The sequence below is a fragment of the Protopterus annectens genome, chromosome 5.part0 (assembly GCF_019279795.1).
Source record: "Protopterus annectens isolate FY-2018-M chromosome 5.part0, PAN1.0, whole genome shotgun sequence".
NCBI lineage: Eukaryota > Metazoa > Chordata > Ceratodontiformes > Protopteridae > Protopterus > Protopterus annectens.
Window position 1 is genome coordinate 1,374,914,571 of NC_056735.1, and position 16,826 is coordinate 1,374,931,396.

Sequence of the window (16,826 nt, forward strand, 5' to 3'; positions counted from 1 at the left end):
AGATTTGTTATGTATGGTGCCAATAATGTGAAACACAGCAATCCTAAGGCACATTATTTATGTCATGGCAACTACACATAGCTTTCCAATATAAAATTTAGAAAGAAAATTTTAATACATTGGGTAGAATTAGGCATGCTGAAACTGCCTGGAAAAATAAGAAAAAATATCATCAAAAAGTTTAATACTAATTACTCACATAATATTTTTGCTAAGAAAAAAAAACAGCACAATGAGTATGCTATACATTGCAAGCTCATCTTGAGTCTACAAAATCTTAGCTAACTCCTGGTGTGGATGAAGATGAATGGAAGCGCCAGGCTCCACAAAGTCTTCTCTTCAATTTTTCCCTTGGAACTAGACAAACTTTCAACTTAAGCACTCAATCCATTCATTTCTCAGCCTGGCACTTGCTCAAAACGCATAGCAAGCACTTATAAATACTAGCACTAGACCCCCCTATACTGTACAGAAGGACAAGGCTCTCTATTCGACCTTACCAGCCATTCAGTAAAACAGTTCACTGTACCTATCCAGGCATGTCCAAAGGGCAGTTTCAGGTGTACTCTCCAGTCCAACTGGTGAATCTGGGCATTTTGAGGCAATGTTACAACTGCCTCATGTACACAGACAACCCTCTCCTCCTACCACCAAACACTAATACATGCGACAGATGCAATTATACAGCCAAACTGGAGGCTAAGCTCTCTCAATCCAAGACTGGATCAAACAGTCAAGAGGAGAAGGGAAATACTGGCATCACACCACCAGTCTCACATAGACCCATTAAACCAGCACTGGCAAAAAACACACATAAATACACAAAAACATACTTGGAGGCTCTAAATCAAAATCTGCAAAAGCAACAGAGACCTCCAAAGCAGACATCCAAGCAACCTCCACCCCCAACACAAACCATGAAACACATACTTCACAAAACCAGTGTGCCACGCAATCACAGCCCTTAAGGCAAAATAACATACCCAGCATACTAGCAATAGGTGACTCTATAGTCAGGCACACTGATGTCCCACTCACTAGGCTGAATAAGGAGAAGGTTACTGTTAGCTGCCTGTCAGGTGCCAGGATCCGCCACATAACACAAGCACTCAAGTCACTCCAGAACAAGTACAAATACAACTCTGTCATTGTCCATGTCGGCGTGAATGACCTGAGCCGTACCTCCCTGGACTACATAAAAAGAGACATGGAAGAGCTCTCTGATCATGTGGCCCAGGCCGGTATGCCCCTGACACTGAGTAGCATCCTGCCCTCACCAAGAATGATACCACGGTATAAAGAAAGAAATTATCAATTTCAACAATTGGCTAAGTTTCTGCTGTCATTCAAAGGGGATCCAGTGTCTGTCCGCCTGAGATGACATGCTCGACAAGCCATGCCCTTAGGCTTTCGAATACTGGCCAAGGCTCTTGCCTCCCCCATAATGCCTTTTTTAGCCAAGGCTCAAAATACAAATCCACCGCCGTAAATAGCACAAGTTAAAATCTGAGGGTAATGCTACTCAATGCCAGAAGTCTAAACCTTAAAATGCATGCACTCGAGGCACTCCTCAGTATGGATAAAATTGATATATGTGCAGTAACAGAAACCTGGTTTAAGGCTCCAGAGAGCACCCCAGCACTACCAGGCTACAACTCATACCATACATTTCAGCCACAGAACCCAGACCGAAATACAAAAGGCGGGGGAGTATCCATATTAAACAAGGATACCCACACATCCAGGTTAGTGGCACAGGACGATGCTTCAGTGATCATCCGTGTGCAACTAACAATGGGCAAAACTGCAATTCAAATTGAAGCTTGCTACAGATCACCCACCATGTCCCAGGGCCCCCATTCTGCATTTCTGGAAACACTGGGAAACATAAAGGTCTTACCAAACACCCTAATATTGGGTGATTTCAACTACCCAAACATTAACTGGGAGAACTACTCAAGTACTAACTCCCCTTGCCCAACATTTCCTAGACTCAAACGCCCTGGATCAACTGGTGAACACTTCCACCAGAGGTGACAACATATTGGACCTGGTCATCACCAACATGGGTGACCGGTGTTCCATAACGGAGGTCAACCAGTCGCTGGTTAGATCTGACCATAAACAAATCACTTTGGATATCCACATTCCGCCCCCACCCCCAGACAAGGAAACCACCGTGAAAAACTTTTCAAAAGCAAACTTCACGTTACTTAAGACTGAGGTGGAAAGTTTCATAGCCCTCATGCTAAAGGATAACGCTGTCCAAGCTGCAAAATCCTTTACTAATGCATTCTACGGGCACCTACAAGAATGCATGGATCGTGCTATCCCAAGCAAAACCAAGACTCACTCCTCCAAGAGAAGGAAACCAGCCTGGTGGACCCCTGACATAAACAAGCTATACAATAGAAGGAGGAAACTAGTACAGAAAAGAGTAAAATCCCAAGAAGGGAAGACATCCCTGATTAGTATCAGCAAGAAACTACAATCCCTCATAAAATCGTCCAAGGCAAGCTTCGAAAGAAAAATTGCCAAGGACTCCAAAGATAACCACAAGGCATTCTTTAGCTATGTCAAGAATCTAAGTGGCAATGCTCAGATCTGCTCGGAGTTATTGCAGAATGGCACAAAATACACTGAACCAACCGATATTGCCAACATCCTGGCAGACAGGTTCAGTGCAAAGTTCACCCCCCTCTCAGCCCCAAAAGGGCCCATAACCATACCAGAAGAATGCAGAGCCCCTGAAATCACAGACACTCAGGTTAAAACAGCCCTCTCCAAAGCCAGAAACACAGCATGAATGGGACTGGACTGTGTGCCAGGCTGCATCCTACACGAGCTCAAAGGCAAACTAACCCTTCACTTAAACATACTGTTCAAACTCAGCCTCTCCACAGACTATGTAACCATAGAGTGGCGCAGAGCAACAGTTATTCCACTCCACAAAGGTGGAGCCACAACAGACACTGGGAACTATCGCCCTATAAGCCTGACTAGCTTGGTCTGCAAGGCTATGGAGCACATCATCATGGAACTCATTAACAGAGACATTGGGAACATCCAAACACTGGACCCTACCCAGTTTGGCTTTGTTAAGGGCAGATCATGCCTCCTAAACCTGGTGGACTTCTTTGAGACAGTTACCAAGGCTATAGATGAGGGAAAGGTGGTACACATAGCCTACCTAGACCTCGCAAAGGCCTTCGACACCATTTCCCATTCTGGTATTATAGACAAGCTCACTAGCCTGAACATAAACCCCTCTGTCATAAGATGGGTTGCCAGTTGGCTCACGGACAGAACCCACATGGTGATAGTTGTGGTTGCTTGGTCTGACACTAAACCGGTTACAAGTGGCATTCCCCAGGGCTCAGTCCTAGGACCCCTCCTGTTCAGCATATACTTCTCAGAGGTACAGGCAAGCACAGGAGGACTATGGCTGACCAAGTTCACAGACAACTGCAAACTAGGGGCTATAATTGACTCTCCAGCTGACAGACATCCTCCAAAAGGGTCTCACTGAGATGGATACTTGGTGTCAAAATCATGGTCTCAAGCTAAATGCCAAAAAGTGCATAGTCATCTCCTTCGGAAAAAACAAAGTACCCACAAACTACCACATAGGTGGTAGTCCCCTAAATACAGAAAATGTAATAAGGGTTCTGGGGACCCAAGTAGATAGTAATCTCTCCTTTGATAATCACATTGCCAAAGTGGTTAGAAAATCCTTCTGTGTGGCCCACCTAATCACAAAAGGGTTTGCATCCAGATCAAAAGAGGTCATTGTGCCCCTCTACTCATCACTCATCAGACCCATCATAGAGTAGAATGCCCCATTTGAGATGTACCTTACACGACACCTGCAATAGCTGGAAAGACCACAGAAGTACCTCACCAAGAGGATCACTGGCCTCAAACAGATGCCATATGCAGCTCAACTGAAGAAACTCCAGCTGTACTCGGCTGCATACCGCCTACTCAGAGGTGATCTCTGCCTGACATACAAGGCCATGTCCAACCCAGAATTGATGGATATGCCCCACCTAAAGAAAACCTTACCCCTCAAGCCACACGCTCTAGGGATCTAAACCTCACCACAACAATAAATAGGATGTGCTGGAGGGATTGATTCCTGTCCCAGAGACTTCCCATGCTTTGGAACAAGATTCCAATCTACATTAGGCAGAGCTCCTCGCTAACACTCTTCAAGAGAAACCTTGATGAGTGGATGGGAAACAGAACGTTTACCCCGGGGATCACTTCAGTGGCTCTGCTGGACAGAGGCACAGGGAACTAATATAAGGGGGCGGCAAAAGCCAACAAATTCTGGCTAGGCTTATACATGCCTTCGGGCAGATAGCCTAGTATCTACCTATGAACCTATGTCAACAGCCTATTGCCAAAACATTAATAATGTTTCATACCTCTACTATAGTCCCACATTTGATTATGAATAATATGTTGTATTCCTACTTAGATCTCCATGTCTAACCATTTATGATGTATTATATCCTTAAACACAGGCCCATGTCTGACCATGAATGATGTATTATATCCATGCCCACAGCCCTATGCCTGACCATGAAAGATGTATTATATCCACACCCACACCCACAGCCCCATGCCTGACCATGAGTGATGTACTATATCCACACCCACAACCCCATGTGTGAGTCTGACCATGAATGATGTATTATGTCCATACCCACAGTCCCATGTCTGACCATGAATGATGTATTGTATGTATACCCACAGCTCCATGTCTGACCATAAATGATGTACTATACCTCTATCCCCATGTCAGACCATGAATGATGTATTATATCCATATCCCCAGACCCATGTCTAACCATGAAGATGTATTATATCCATACACCCATCCCATTGTCAGATCATGAATGATATATTATATACATACCCCTAATCTCATGTCTGACCATGAATGATGTATTATATCCATAGCCACAGCTTCATGTCTGATCATGTATGGCTTGTATTATATCTCTAACTACAGCCACACATCTACTATGAATGATGCATTATATCCATACCTACAGCCCTATGTTCAATAGGTTCATAGGTACATAGGTGATGACTAGGTTAATTGTTCAAGAGCCCTTACATGCCTTTCCAATAATACCCAGGATATGACAACATTATATCTTAATTACCAAGATATGTGACAGAGTAGTATCGGGAGAGTGGGTCTTTGGGTGTTGCAGCCCTGAGTCATTTTACTGACTTTCTGTCCATAAGGGACATGGGCAGTGTCCTGGGAATGAATGTATGGGTCCCCATGTATTTGTCCAAACCCTTTTTGAAGATAGTGAGGGGTGGGCTTTGTTTAATGAAGATGGGAAGATTATTCCATAGACAAGGTAGCCTTTGGGATAATAATCTGTCTCTCCAGTAAGTTCTGCTAGAGTCACAAATAAAGTTCAGGTCCATGGAATGTGTAGCCCTTTTATAATTTTTCTTGCAAATATGTAACTTTTTCATCAGGGCTGGATCAAAGAATGCCTCATAGTTCAGACATAAAGTCACTTGTCAATAAACGATATGAGATGGAGTTAAGGGATAGGGTCTTTAGTCAGTCCTCAAAAGACATGTGTCTTACACTTTGTATTTTTTTTTAAACTTCTGGGGCTGCTGTAGTTGGTGTAAGTACCTAGTTAAGTACATGCAGAAGGGAGCACTGTACTCAATTATGGGCCTGATGAGGGCCAAGTACAATGACACTATGACTTACTTTGACCTTGATCTCAAATTTTTACTTGTAAGTTAAGCCACACACGATTTCCTCACTATGGTAGCTATCTGGAAGTCAAAGTTTAGGTTAGTGTCTGTTTTCCTAGGTCCTTCACCACTGGGTCTACATTTAGGGGTGTGCTATTGATGTTATTATTTGTAGGGATATCTGATTTCTTATCTGATCATGACAGATGTATTATATCAACACCCACAGACCCTTGTCTGACCATGAATGATGTTTTATATACATATTCATAACCCCATATCAGATCATGAATGATGTATTACATCCATATGCATACCCTCATGTCTCACCATGAATGATGCATTATATCCAGACCCAAAGCCCCATGTGTGATTCTGAATGATGTATTATATCCACACCCATAGTCCCATATCTAACAATAAGTTACATATTTTATTTACATCGAGCCCCATGTCAACCATGATGTATTATATCCATACCTACAGCTCCATGTCTGACCATATATGATGTATTATACCCATACTTCCAGGACCATGTCTGACCATGAATGATGTGCCATACCCACACCTCCAGCCCTGTCTCTCTACATATGAATGATGTATTATATCCATTCACCCAGTCCCAAGTCTGATTATGAATGATGTATAAATATTTACAGCCTATGTTAGACAATGAATTAGGTATTATATCCACATCTACAAACCCATGTTTGCTCATGAATATTGGATTATATCCACACCCAGGGCCCCATGTCTGACTGTGAGTGATGTGTAATAACCACATCCATAATCCCATGTCTGATCATGAGCGATGTATTCTATCCATACCCACAATCCCTTGTCTGACCATGAATGATGTGTTATATCCACACCTTCACCACCATGTCTGAAAGTCAATGATGCATTCTATTTACACCCATGGTAACATCTCTGACCATGAATGATGTGATATATCCATAGCCACAGCCCCATGTCTGACCAGGAATGATATACAGTATTATATCAAATCTCACAGTCTGTGTTTGACCACAAGTGATGTATTTTATGCACACTCACAGCCATAATGTCTGACCATGACTGTTGCATCTTATTCATACCAACAGCCCCATATATGACAATGAATGATATATTATAGCAATATCCACAGCCCCATGTCTGACTGTGAAAGATGTATTATATCCACACCCACAGCCCCATATCAGACCATGTATGAAGTTTATATCGACACCCATAACCCCGTATCTGACCATGCATGATGTATTTTATCCACACCAAGCCCCATGTTTTGCCATGAGCAATGTATTATATCCATACCTAAGTCTGGCCATGAATGGTTAGAACATCTGTACCCACAGCCTATTTTCTGATCATGAATGATGTTTCATACCCACATCAACATCCCCATGTCTGACCATGAATGGTGCATTATATCCATACCCACAGCCCCATGACAGACCATGAATAATGCATTACATCCAGACGGGGAGTCCCTTGTGACCATGAATGACTGTTACAGCCACAGCCACAGCTTCATGTCTGACCATAAATTATATATTATATCCACACTTATGACCATGAATGATGTATTATATCCATACCCACAGCCCCATGTCTGACCATGAATGATATATTACATCCATACTTACAGCCCCATGTCAGATAATGAATGATGTATTATAGCCAGACCCACCTCCACAAATCTGACTATGAATGATGTATTATTACCCATGCTTTTAGCACCATGTCTGACCATGAATGATGTATTATATTCATACCCACGACACCATGTCTGCTCATGAGTGATGTTTTAAATCCACACCCACAGCCCCATGCCTAACCATGAAAGATATATAATGTCCATACCACAGCCACAAGTCTGACCATGAATAATCCATTACACCCACAGCCACAGTCCAGTGTCTGACCATGAACAATGTATTATATCCACACCCACAACCCTGTGTCTGATCATACATGATGATGTGTTATATCCACACCTTCAGCACCATATCTGAACATGAATGATGTATTATATCCATACCTATGGCCCATTTCTGATCATAGGATCATAGGAAGTTACTAGTCTAATGGTCCTAGGGCCCTTATAAGGGTAGCCATGTCTGACCCTTATTTCCATGATCAGCACCCTAGGGTGAATGTATGGTTACCCATCCAATTGTCCAGAATGCGTTTGAAGAGAGCCAAAGAGGTGCTCTGTTTGACATGAAGTGGGAGTCTATTCCAAAGCAGTGGTAACCTCTGGGAGACAAATCTGTCCCTCTAGCAGGTTCTATTAATGTCACATACTAGGTTAAGGTATTTAGAGCGAGTAACCCGTGTACCATTTGACTTGTGGATATGCAACATTCCAATAAAGCAGGGTCAAGGATTGCCTTATATGCAAGGCATAAATCACCTCTGAGTAGTCTGTATGAAACAGAATAAAGTGACAGTGATTTCAGATCATCCACATAGAACAGATGCTGAAGACCTTGAATTTTCCTTGTGAGGAACCTTTGTGGTCTCTCCAATTGCTGCAGGTGCTTGGAAAGGTACATACCAAAAGGGGCATTATACTCAATTGTTGGTCTGTTAAGGGAAGATCACAGAGAGGTTATAACTTCTTTTTTCTGGATGCAATGCCCTTACTTATGACATGAGCAATATAAAATGCCATTCTTACCACTGTGGAGACATGGTGATCAAAGGTAAGGTTGCTGTCAACCTGTGTCCTCAGGTCTCTCACCACTGAGTGCATACTTAGGGTGTTGTTATTGATGTGATAGTTAGCAGGAACATCACACTTACTGAAAGGGATGATAGCACATTTTTTGCATTGAGTTTAAGGCCATGATTTTGGCACCAATGATTTGTTTGTGTAAGACCCTCTTGTAAGATGTTGACATCATTTGGAGATTCTCTGACCACTCCCAGTTTGCAGTCATCACCAAATGTTGTCAGTCACAGACCTTTAGTTGTAGCTTGCACTTTGGCGAAATAGATTCCAAACCATAAATGATGTATTATATCCATACCCACAGCCCCATATCTGACCATGTATGATGAACTGTATCCATACTGACAGCACCATGTCTGACCATGAATGATGTATTATATCCACACCCATAGCCCCATATCTGACCATGAATGGCATATTTTATCCACACCTGGATACCCATGTCTTAATATGAATGATGTATTATATTCACACCTACAGCCCCTTGTTTGACCATGAATGATATATTATATCCACATGCACAGCCCCCAACTCTGGCTATGATTGATGGATAACATCTACACCCACAAAACCATGTCCAGCCATGAATGATGAATTATGTACCTACCCACAGCTCTATGTCTGACCACGAGTGATGTATTATATCTACACCTCGACCCCATGTCTGACCGTGAATGATGTATTGTATCCACTCCTACAGCCCCATGTCCAACCATGAATGATGTATTATATCCACACCCGCAGCCACATGTTTGACCATGAATGATGTATTATATCCATAGCCTGAGCCCCATGTCTGATCATGACTGATGTAGTATATCGACACTTACGGCCCCATGGCTGACCATGAATGATGTATTATATCCACACCTAAAGTCCCATGCATGTTCATGAATAATGTATTATATCCACACCCCAGGACCACGTTTGAACATGAATGATGTATCATATCCACACCCACAGCCCCATGTCTTACAATGAATGATGTATTATATCCACAACCCCAGCCCCATTTCTGACCATGAATGCTGTATTATATCAATACACACAACCCTACCTCTGACTGAATGATATGATATATCCATATTTACAGCCCATGGACGACCATGAATTTTGTATTACATAAACACCCACAGACCCATGATTGGTCAAGAATGATGTATCATATCCACACCCACAGCTCCATGCCTGACTATGAATGATGTATTAAGTCCACACCTACAGCCCAATCTCTGACCATGAATGATGTTTTATGTCCATATGCACAGCCCCATGTCTGACAATGAATGATGTATTGTACCACACCCACAGCACCATATCTGACCAAACATGATGTATTATATGGATGCCAGCATCCCCATACCTGACTATGAATGGCGTATTATGCCCATATCTATAGCCAAATGTCTGACCATGAAAGATGTATATTATGCACAACCACAGACCCATGACTGACAGTGAAATAAGTATTATATCCACATCCCCATATTTAATAATGATGTATTATATCAAAACCAACATCCCCATGTCTGACCATGAGTGATTTACTATATACATACCTATAGCTAAATGTCTGACTATGAATGATTTATTTGATCCACAACCATAAACCGATGACTGACAGTGAAACAAGTATTATATCCACACCCACAGCCCCATATCTGACCATGAATGATGTGTTATATCCACAAACCCAGCCCCATATGAGACTATGATAATGTATTATACCTACATCTACAACCCTGTCTTACCATGAATGATGTATTATAGCCACACCCATGGCCCCATGTCTGATCATGAATGATATATCATCCCCATATGCAAATTTACTCCTGTGTGACCAAGAATGATGTTTGTTTGTGTCTTTTGGCTTTTCCCGGTTAGGGGTCGCCACAGCAGAACTCCGGTCCGCAAATGATTGGTAGTTGATTTTTTACATGCCGAGTTACCAGCCCTGACGCACAACCTTCAACGAAGGTACGCCCATTCACGCATGTCTCCACGCAGAAGACGCTCTAGCCGAGAATCAAACCGGACAGCGTCTTACTGTGAGGCGACAACGCTACCGCAGCACCACCACCGCGGGTCCAAGAATGATGTATTATATCCATATCCACAGTCCCATAACTGACTATGATTTGTGTATTACATCCACACCCACAGCCCCTTATCTGACCATAACTGATGCATTATATCCATGCCGACAGCCTAATGCCTGATTATAAATGTATTGTATCCACACCCGCAGGTCAATCTCTGACAATGAATGATGCATTATGCCCATACCCACAGCTCCATGTCTGACCTTGATTGATGTATTACATCCACACCTACAGCCCCATGTCTGAGCAGGAATGCTGTATTATATCTGCACCCACTGCTCCATATCTGACCAAGAATGATGTATTATATCAATGCCAACAATCTCATGTCTGACCATGATTGATATATTATATCCATACCTACAGCCAAATGTCTGACCTTAAATGATGTATTTGATCCACAACCATAGACCCTTGTTGGACCATAAAAAGAAGTTATGTCTTACCATAACATTCTATCTGTATTGTTGATCCTCGTTCAGTCATTATGCATGGGTATCGGTTCTGAGCTCGGAACCGAGCCGACCATTTTCCAAGCTCACGTCAGCTTCAAATTCTCGAGCTAAACTCTTACCCACAATCCCCCTCTCCCTGTTACCTCAGATTGAGTTTGCAAGTCAAAGAAGGTAGAGGCTACCTCTGGTCAAATAACCTAAGAGAACCGGATGGTGAGATCCACTAGAAACCACTGGAGGGGGAAGGAGGGAGGGTCGTAATGACTGAACGAGGATCAACAATACAGATGGAACATTATGGTAAGACATAACTTCTTTATCTGATATTGTTAATCCTCATTCATTCCTTACGCATGGGACAGAGTCCCCAGCTACCTCTATTCTTGGGAGGCTCTCATGGAAGGACATTTCTGAGCACCATAGAACCGAAAGATGCTCTTCCTTTGGAGGCCAAATCCAATTTGTAATGATTGATGAAGGTATGAGGCATAGCCCAAGTTGCAGCTGCACAGATGTCATGTAAAGAAGCTCTGGTATGGAAGGCAGCAGAAGTTGCCATCGACCTTGTTGAATGAGCTTCCATGGTAGTAGGCAATGAGATATTACGTTGTGTATAAATAAAGGTCACACAGTCCTTCAACCATCTAGCTAATGTGACCTTAGCAACAGCAGATCCTAATCTAGGTCCAGAAAAGGCCAAAAATAGCTGCTCAGATTTACGAAAGGGTTTAGTCCTGTTTAAGTAAAAACGGATTTGCCTGTGTGTATCTAGGATATGTAGACAATACTCCCCTCTGTTTGAATGATTGGGAAAGAAAACTGGCAATTCAATGGCTTGATTAATGGACATTTCAGAGATCACTTCAGGCAGAAATGACGGATTAGTTCTCAGAGACATCTATCTATGAAAAATCAAGTATGGACTCTTGATACATAGAGCTTAAAGTTCAGAAATACATCTGGCAGAAGTAATAGCGACCAAAAACAAGGAAATACTTAAGGTCGCAAGAAGAGGCTGGTTCGAAAGGTGACATTGTCAGAGCTTGTACAATTAATGATAAATACCATGGTTGAATAGGTTCTCTAAAAGGTGGCTTCAGATGATTCACACCTTTTATGAAGGTCTTTCACAATTTATAGGACATAAAAGAGGAATCTTGGACACCCTCATGAAAATTAGAAATTGCAGCCGAATGAGCTCTAATGGTAGAGGCCGATAGAACTGACTGAAACAGGTTGGCCAGATAGTCTAGTATTATCGACACTGGTGCTGCAAAGGGGTCTACTTGTTTATCTTTCAGCCAACAGGTAAATCTTTTCCACTTGCTCAGATAAGTAATTCTAGTGAAAGACTTATGAGAAGCAATGAGAATATCACGTACTGGTAAAGAAAGATCATTCTGCCTGGCAATCAAGGGAATTGGAGTAGCCAAGCCGTTAGCTTCAGGCTGTTCAGGTTGGGATGAATCAGGTTCTGTGGGTGTGAGATCAACTCCGGGGTTGGATGGAGAATCCATGGTTGATCTAGTAGGTGAGGCCAAAGGAAGGGGAACCAAATCTGTCAAGGCCAATATGGTGCTATGAGGATCACCTTGCTTTTCAACCAACGGGCTTTCTTCAGAAACTGGGGAATGAGGGGAAAGGGTGGAAATGTGTAAAGAAGACCCGAGGGCCAATCGTGGACTAGAGCGTCCCTGGGTGACTGTCCCGGAGGGGGAATCAGGGCGAAGTAGTTGCTGCATTTGTAGTTTGTTAGGGATGCAAAGAGGTTGCAGCAAGGGATTCAGGGACAAATCATGAGGTTGAAGAATGCAGCTGCTGAGTTTGTCTGCTATCACATTGGAACTCCCAGGAATGTGCATTGCTAGAAGAAAACAGTTGGTAGCCATCGCCCATTGCCATATCCTCATGGCCTCTCGACAAAAGGGGTAAGATTTGGTTCCATCTGGTTTGTTGATGTACCAGACCACCGCCATGTTGTCTGATTGAATCGCAATTTTCCCAGACGGCAGCAGGGGATGGAATGCTTGCAATGCCAGAAGCACCACCCTCAGCTCTAGAACATTTATATGCAGATGGGCCTCCAGTTAGGACCAAGTGCCTTGGACTGTCTGTCCCTGACATAGCCCTCCCACCCCATCAGGGAGGTGTCCGTGGTCACTGTGGCCATGGGTTGCTGGGGGGAGAAGGGGCGAGATCATTGTGAGAGATTGTGTGTCTTCCTCCAATTTAAATCCTGTTTGCATCTGTGGGTTACTCGAATCATGGCTGAAAGAAGATGCTGAAAAGGATACCATTGTTTGAGCAGTAGCCATTGTAGAAGCCTCATGTGAAACCTGGCCAGGGGAACAATGGTGATGGAGGCTGCCATGGAACCCAACAGCTGTAGAACCGAGTGAGCTGTGGATTTTTCCTTTGAAAGGATTGGAATTAGTTGTTGCTTTATCCTTAGAATTCTGTGCTCTGGAATAGCAGCTCTGCAGTTTTTTGTGTCCAAGATAACCCCTATGAATTCTGTCGACTGAGATGGGGTGAGATTGGATTTCTGCCAGTTTATGGTTATGCCTAGCCTTTGAGCAGCGAAGAGAGAGTATGCCAGGGCTTTTTCCAGTAGATGTCTGGTGGGGTGGAAATGAGCCAGTCATCTAGGTATGGAAACACCTAGAATCCTTGAAGTTGCAAGTGAGCTGTGACAACTGCCATGCACTTTGTGAACACTCTGGGGGCTGTAGAGAGTCCGAAGGGCAGTACTCTGAACTGGTAGTGACTGGCTCCTGCATGGAAGCACAGAAATCTTCTTGATGGCCTGTCCACCTTTATGTGGTAGTACGCATCTTGAAGATCTATAGAGCACATCCAGTCATCTTTTTCCAAATGCGGGAGGATAGACTGTATTGTGACCATCTGGAATTTTTGTACTCTCACAAACTTGTTCAATACACTGAGATCCAAAATTGGTCTCCAGTCCCCAGTTTTCTTTGGCACAAAAAATAGTCTTGAGTAGAATCCAGATCCTATCTGGTCTGGAGGGACTATTTGGATGACTCTTTTTCTTAGCAGCTTTTCTATCTCTAGTGCTGCTTCTTCCCTTTGACAGGGTGGAACGTCAAGAAGATTTTTTGAAGGGATGGGACAAAGATCGAAGGGGATATGATAACCTCTGCTTATGATCCTTTGTACCCAAGAATCGGTGGAGATGGTTAGCCAGGCAGAAGGGTACAAGGAGAAACGTCCCCCAACCACCTCCAGAGGAAAGGAGTTGGGTCGCTCTTCAGGAGCGCTGGTAGGATTGACAAGGGAAAGAATCCCTGGACCCTGGTTATGTGGTCCCCCTCTGTCCTGAAAGGAGCATCTTCCCTTTGAGTTTTCCCCTCTGCCTCTGGGGGAGAGCTCGGTCTGTGTGTCATGGAAAGGACCCATAGATTTCTTGAACCATGTCTTCCCACTCTTTTGGTTTTGGGAGAAAGCACGTTGAGGGGAAGAATAACGGACACCTATGGCAGAAAGGGTCTTACCATCCTGTTCACATCTGGCCAGTGTGCTCTTAACTTTGGGCCCAAACAATGAAGAGGACTCAATGGGGGCATTAAGAAAAGAAGACTTAAAGGTTTCCGCGAAGTTGCACAAGCGCATCCAAGCGTGTCGTCTCAAGACCGCAGCTGAACCCACTGCTCTAGCTGCTCCTTCTGATGTGTGAGATATCAGTCACATAGAGGAGTTAGATATACATTCAATGGTGGCCAGCTGAGAGGCCACTTTGTCATGGACCTCATCAGACATGGCACCAGCCAAGGTTTCAGAGAGTTCAGAAACCAGATCCCTTTGAAGCCTTGTGAAATGTGCCATATAATTCATGGACCTGATAGCAAAGGTCGCTGAAGCAAAGGTGCGCTTCCCTATCCTGTCCAGGGCCCGGGACTCTTTGTTAGGCGGATGGACAGTCTGGCTTTCTTCTTCTGCCAGATCCATTTTTGTTGCGGCCGCCACCACCAAAGCATCCACAGGAAGACCTTTGGACCAATGGGGATCCGAAGCAGGAGGGGACAAGATCTTATCTGGCCTCCGGGGAATAGCTTTGAGAATATCAGGAGCCTTCCAAGCATGCTGCACAATGAGCTGGACAAGTTCATCGGCAGGTGGAGTAACCCAGGAGGTAGGGGGCTGGGTGCGAAAGGCCTGCAGGAACACAGATTCCTCAGAGGTCAGATTAGAGGACTGCCAGTCACCTCTCTGTTTCAGGATTTCGAGGATATCGCCAAAGGATACCTCAGAGGGTGACAGAGGGGATCCTTCCCCCTCATCAAAATCTGTGTCTTCGCTGAGGGACTCCTCTGTGGAGTCCATGTGCTTCCTCTTACAGGAACTTTTCTGGTGGACCTCTTCAGTGGGAGAAGCTGGAGAAGACAGCGGAAAAGCTGATTCTTGACGGAATATGTCCTGCGGCCCTTGCACCCGGAGTCCACTAGATGCGACTTGTGGAACCAGTGTACCAGAGGAGGGCAGAGGTATAGGAAGTTCTGTATCGCCAGCAGCAGCGAAAGCCTTCTTCATCAGTTGGAAGGCTGGTCCACCCAAAGAGGAGTGTATGTCTAGGGCAGGGGTCACCCCTCCCCTAAGTGGCTCAGCCTGCCGACCCAGAGTCCCTGGATGGCTGTGGAGCAGCAAGGTATGCATGTCACAGCTGACATACTGGGTCATAGCAAAACTTTCCTGCCATGAAGGCAACTGCAGTTCCTTAGTGAGATCCATAAAGGGAACCACAGAAAGGAAAGATTGTGCTATATCCATGGACTTCAAAGGCAATGAAGGAGGAGAATAAGAAAGGGTCTTTGGAGATGGGTGATCACCTCCCAAGAAGGATAGTTCCTTAGGGGTGGGATACCTCTGACCAAGAATACCTGGTCCACAAGATGCAACACATCATGTTCAGAAAGGCTTTTAGTGGACCTCACGGAGACTGAAGGAGAAACAGGCCTGTCCACAGAAGAGGCAGACTCAGTGCCCATCTCATCTGACTGCACCGAGGACAACGGTGCAGAGAAAGGCTGGACTACGGTTGTCTGCACAGAAGAAGTCATTGGTGCTGAGGTCATTGTCTGCACCGATACAGGGATTGGTGCCGAAATAGTTGTCGGTGCCAAAGTGGGAGTCGGTGCCGTAGCTGGAACCGACAAAACTGAAGTCAACGATAAAGGCCTTGGTTCCGAGGAAGATCTCGGAGTCAACGCGGTCAAGGTCTGCACCGACTGAATGGTCGGTGCCGATGCAGTGGTACTGGTCTGAACCGAGGAGCCCCTCGGTGCCAATATATAGAAGACTACAGGAGAGGACGGAGCTGAAATCACTAATGGAGCTGAAGGCCTCGGTGCAGAAGGTCTAGGCACCAAAAGCACTGGGGCTGACTGAGAGAGCTCCGGAGCCAAAAATTTAGCCTTTTTAGGTTTTGCTTGATGAGAGTCCCCAGCCGGGGATGAAGGCGAGGATTTAGCCTTAGTAGAAACATCCATTTTCTTATGGGCTCTAGGAGGGGTTGAGACGTTCGACCCAGAAATAGCCTCTGAAAAGGGAGATTTTAGAAGTCCCTTCAGTATCAGCTTGTTTTTCCTTTCCAACAAAGTTCTATTAGAAAAGTTCTCACAAATAGTACAGGGCGGGTCAACAGATAAATGGGAAGCTCCCAAACAATAAACACACAAAGAGTGTGCATCAGAAGTAGGCAGTTTGTGTCCACAATCAGAACACTGCTTAAACCCCGGACTACCTTTTTTATCTGCCATGACAGCAAATTAA